This window comes from Phoca vitulina, unplaced genomic scaffold (assembly GCF_004348235.1).
Source record: "Phoca vitulina isolate PV1807 unplaced genomic scaffold, GSC_HSeal_1.0 scaffold49, whole genome shotgun sequence".
Taxonomy (NCBI): Eukaryota; Metazoa; Chordata; class Mammalia; order Carnivora; family Phocidae; genus Phoca; species Phoca vitulina.
In genome coordinates this window covers 5396069-5401460 of record NW_022589752.1, presented here as the reverse complement: position 1 = coordinate 5401460, position 5392 = coordinate 5396069, and the positions used below count along the sequence as shown (strand labels likewise).

General features: G+C 38.6%; 1 pseudogene; it reads right to left on the bottom strand.

Moving 5' to 3' along the window:
- Positions 1-1769: 1769 nt before the first annotated feature.
- Positions 1770-2720, bottom strand: LOC116649648 (annotated as a pseudogene).
- Between the last annotated feature and the right edge of the window lie 2672 nt (positions 2721-5392).

Below are 5392 nucleotides of genomic sequence, written 5' to 3'. Positions count from 1 at the left end.
GGTCTAACATGTGATCTATTCTGGGAATAGTCCCATGTTCACTAGAAAAGATTATGTATTCTGGACTGTTCTGAATATATTTGTTAGTTGCAAATGGCCCAATGTGTTATTCAAAGCTTTCTGTTTCCTTGTTTTTCTGTTTGGGTGATCTATCCATTGATGTAAATGGGGTGTGTAAGTCCTCTACTATTAATTGTATTAGTATCAATTGCTTCCCTTAAGTTTGTTATTAGCTGCTTTATGTATTTAGGTGCTTCTTTGTTAATTGTATTGGTATCAATTGCTTCCCTTAAGTTTGTTATTAGCTGCTTTATGTATTTAGGTGCTCCCATGTTGGGTGCATAAACATTTACAATTGTTATATCTACTTATTTGACTGTTCTCTTTGTTGTCATGTTGTGTCCTTCTTTGTTGCATGTTACGGTCTTTGTTTTAGTCTATTTTTTCCAGTATAAGTATTGCTACCCCAGCTTTGCATGATAGATGCTTCTCTATGTCTTTACTTTTAATCTACAGTGTCTTTAGGTCTGAAATGAGTCTCGTGTAGGCAGCATATAGATGGATCTTGCTTTTTTATCCGTTCCATCACCCTCTGTCTTTTGATTAGAGTGTTCAGTCCATTTACATTCAAAGTAATTATTATAGTTATGTACTTATTGCCATTTTGTTACTTGCTTTATGGTTGTTTTCATAGTTCTTCCCTGTTCTATTCTTCTCTTGCTCTCTTTTGTGGGTTTGCTGGCTCTTTATTGATACTCTTGGATTCCTTTCTCTTTATTTTTTGCATATCTATTAACAGTTTTTTATTTGTGGTTACTATTAGACTTATACATAACATCTTATGCATCTAGCAGTCTATATTAAGTTGATGGTTGTTTAAGTTTGAATCCATTCTAAAAGCACTAAATTTTGGGACACCTGGGAGACTCAATCAGTTGGACATCCGACTCTTGGTTTTAGCTCAGGTCATGATCTCAGTGTCATGAGACTGAGGTCTGAGCTCAGTGTAGGGTCTGCCTAAGATTCTTTCCCTTTCCTTCTCCTTCCCTCGCTGTTCCTTCCCCACACTCGAGCATGCTCTCTCTCTAAAATAAATAAAATAAAAACTAAAAATTTTCTCCCTCCCGCCACATTTCATGTAGATGATGTCATACTTTACATTCTTCTATCTTGTGAATCCCTGGACTGATTTTTATAGATATTCTTAATTTTACTGCTTTGGTCCTTCCCCTTTTCTTACTCCTGCTTATGGTCTTTCTGTTCCACTCAAAGAGTTCCCTTGGACATTTGTTATAAGCCTGGTGTGATGAATTTCTTCAACTTTTGTTTGGGAAACTGTTGATCTCTTCTATTCTGAATGATAGGCTTCCTGGATAGAGTATTCTTGGTTGGCAGAATTATTTTCCTTTCAGCATTTTGAATATATGGCCTGCAAGATTTCTGCTCAAAAATCTGGTGATAGTCTTATGGGGGTTCCCTTGTATGTAACAATTTGTTTTCCTCACTGCTTTTAAGATTCTCCCCTTGTCTTTAACTTTTCACAATTTAGCTATAAATTGTATTTTTTGTTGTTAAGTTGAAAATGTATATTATATTTAAGGATCCAAACTCAGACTACAAAAAAGGGAAGAAAAAAAGAGAAAAGCAGAGGTAATACCCATTTATATGGTAAATAACAGATTATCATGTTCAACAGTACAATTTTCCTTCACTAGTCCAGCAATGCAAGTCTTCATATGAAGTTCACTGTTGTTCTTGCCTTTCAGGGTTTAGCTGTGTGCTTGTAGGGGGTTAGAGTTCCTGCCAGATGTCTGACTCGGAGTGGAATTACTATGGCTAGAATCACTTTTACTCTAAGATGACAGAGCTTCATATCCCAGTGCTTAACTTTTTTACAAAGTTGACCCTTCCATTTCTCAGCAATATTTTTCCACCAAGAGTAATCTGGAGCATCACTCACCTTCATAACACGTAATGATATACTACTCATTAATATGAATGAGGACATAGGCAGCCAGAATTGGTGTAAAGGTTAATGGTGTGCTTGCAATGTTTATTAGAGAAGCCCTTAGAAGCTCCTTCACCTCAATTAGTGCAGTCACACCATGGCATTTGGTCTTTATCCCTTACCTTTAGCCTCCCTGAATGACATAGTTATAATTGCTTTGCAACTAGGTCCTCTGTGTAGCCCAAATAGGTTTACATTTGCAGTATTCACTGCTTGCCCCTCTACAGTTTCCATTACTAGGATGCATAGGAAATTCACTCTGTCCATGGTGATGATGGCCTTGTGAAAGATGTACGTGTCCCAGTCATAAATGGCAGCTCCTTGTAGGCGTGGCTCTCAGACCACAGGTGGCTTACCTGATGAAGATGGGCTTGCAGGCCTCTGGGCCTACTTGCACATAGACTTGCAGAACTTAATGTGCTCTTGTTGGAAGGAATGGTGCAGATGAATATGTCCATGGCACAGAGTAAGAGCAGATATGGGCTTCTGGCGGTGCCCAGCAGACCTTCAAACTGCTCAGTGGCCAGGATGGCATTGGTCTGGGTACTGTGGCGCAAGTGGTTGGATATCTTTGTTGTGTGCTAGGGTAGGGGTGCAGACAGGCTCGCAGGCTGCAGGCTGGTCCCAGGAATCCACAGCAGGCAGAGCACAGCCAGGGCAAGCAGCCCAAGCCCAGCCCATGTAGCATCTGTCCTAGACTAACGCAGACCATGATCGTGGCAGGATGGGGTAGGATGCAGCAGTGTCAAGGACTGAGAGGCCTGCTTCACTCTCTCCTCTCACCCACTGTAGATTCGTCTGTCCGTGAGAGGAGGTAGATTCAGGATCTTCCTATATCACATTTTGAGCTGGACTAAATGAGATTTTTCAAGAGTTCCATTAACTTATAAATCTCCATAATCTAGCCTTCTCATTTTAGTGTTGTCTTTTAAAGAAAAAAATTATCACAAAAAAAAAGTGACATATTTACTCACAAGGTAAAATGGGACTGATTTCCTCATGGACAAGAATAAATGTGGAAAATACTACCGAAATGTGAGCTTAAGAACTAGGACTGCCTAAGAAAATACATCCTACGCCAGAGACACACAGCTGGACAAGAACTTAAGACAACTCTTTATGGAGTCTCTAAACACACACTGACTGAAGCCATAGACAGAGTCCTCCAAAGCATCTGGTGGCTAGGTATTAAAAAAGATGACCAATGTTAAGAACACATGACACACCTTGCTGCTACTCACTATCCTCTCACTGCCCCCCTCCCCAAGAACAACCAAAAACAAGACTCCAGGTTCACATAGCTAACCCCACAATCCTCCGAAATCCTCAACCATCATAAATTACAAGTTTTCCATTGTCCTTGCTGCACATGTCCCCGTTCTTTCCATTGGCCCTAGAATGTCAGGCAGCTGGCTATTTTTGACATCCTTTCCCTTTCAAGGATGCCTTTAAAATACAGGTTTGGGGGGCGCCTGGGTGGCTCAGTCATTAAGCATCTGCCTTCAGCTCAGCTCATGATCCCGGGGTTCTGGGATTGAGCCCCGCATCGGGCTCCCTGCTCCGCGGGAAGCCTGCTTCTCCCTCTCTCGCTCCCCCTGCTTGTGTTCCCTCTCTCGCTGTTTCTCTCGTCAAATAAATAAATAAAATTAAAAAAAAAAAAAACCAAAAAACAGGTTTGGGCATGTAACCAAAACCCGGCCAATCTGTGTATTCCAGCCTGGTGACCTCAGGAAAATCTATGTGAACCAAGTTGATCCAAAGGCCCAAACAATGGACATTTTTGTGTGAACTACTAGGAAATAGAGAAGCTCTCTTTCCACTGAGATTGCCACGTAGAAGAACAACATGCACTGGGAAGTTCTGAGTGCCACTGTGGACAAGAGGATGGTTACAGCAGTTAGTGGACCCTCACAAACACACACAAATACAGACAGAGTAATGTAGTTCAGTACACCTCTCTGCCTAGTGGTTTGAGAAGATTGGATGGTCTAGTCTATGTTTCCACTTTAGAAAGTAGTTAAGGAGATAACTTTTTTGGAGGAGGTTTAATAAGTTTAAAAAACTTCAAACTAGTAATTATTATAAAATATAGTTTAATTTCACTCTTTTCATTACTTACCACAAAAATTTAAAAAATCCCAATATACAGACAAGAACAAGTAAACTGGAAAAGAGCTAAAAATTGTATAAAAAACAGAGCTAAGCACAGGAATGTAGGAGCAGTGACACACACACATACAATATACTCTCAAGTGAATTCAGAAAGCATATTCCAGGTTAGACAAGTTTTCTTTCTATGGTCAACTTTTACTGGAGCCACATCTGGAAAGCATCTTAAACCAAAGTTCTTATATTATATGGGAAACATCTTCCCAGACTTCTCTTAAAAAGCATTTCTCATAAAATAACCCACACCAGAGAGGCAGACCTAATCTAAATACAAGTCATAAATGCCTCCCCTAGGCCCTGTACAACTTGGAAAAATTAATGAAAACAAAGCACTCTAGAAATGGAAAAGTGACACCTAGTGGCCACTTGGCCGTTTTCCTTGATGGCTTCTGATCATTTTAGATCTTTCCGCTGCTCTTCTCATAACTGCGCTTGGCAAATCTGAATTTCCAATTTCAGAGCCAAACAATGACTTACCTGAGTGGTAGAGGCTTCTTTAGAGCAGAATCTGAAATGACACTACTAAACGTGGTCCAATAACTAGGTAGTGGTTATTTCATTTACTCTGCCCAGATGCCATAGAAATTCCTCAAAGAATAGGACTAATAAATATAGCGTTTTCCCACTATGACACTGTAATGAAATATTTTAATCCCATTTATTTACCAAAAGCCTCCATTCTCTATTTTCCTGTCTATTTTTCAATGGATTTCCAGGTTTAGTGACTGCAATAGGGTGTCAACATATACCCCAAGTTTTATTTGATTTCAGGTTATCATCATGTAATGAAATGAACTGATAACATTTTCAGGTTTACTAGTTTCAAAAAAGTTTTAAATTTTGACACATGGATAGAGGTTCACAGTTATTTGATTATACTAAATCAAGGATCAATAAACAATTGTTCCTTAAACCATAGCTTAGAGGTAAATATCATAGTTATGGTATAACCTTTGGTCTACTTCAGTAATATCCACTTAATAAAATGTTTTAGAGCAGCACTGTCCAATAGAAATATAATATATGCCACATGGGTAATTTAAAATTTTCTTGTAGCCACATTAAAAAAAGTAAAAAGTAAAATGTTAATGTTTTATATAATTCAGTATATCCAAAATACTTGAGTATATGATCAATATAAAACTGTTTTTAAAAGGTAGTTTTTATATTTATTTTTAAATTTTTATTTATTTTTGAGTAAGTTCTATGCCCAAC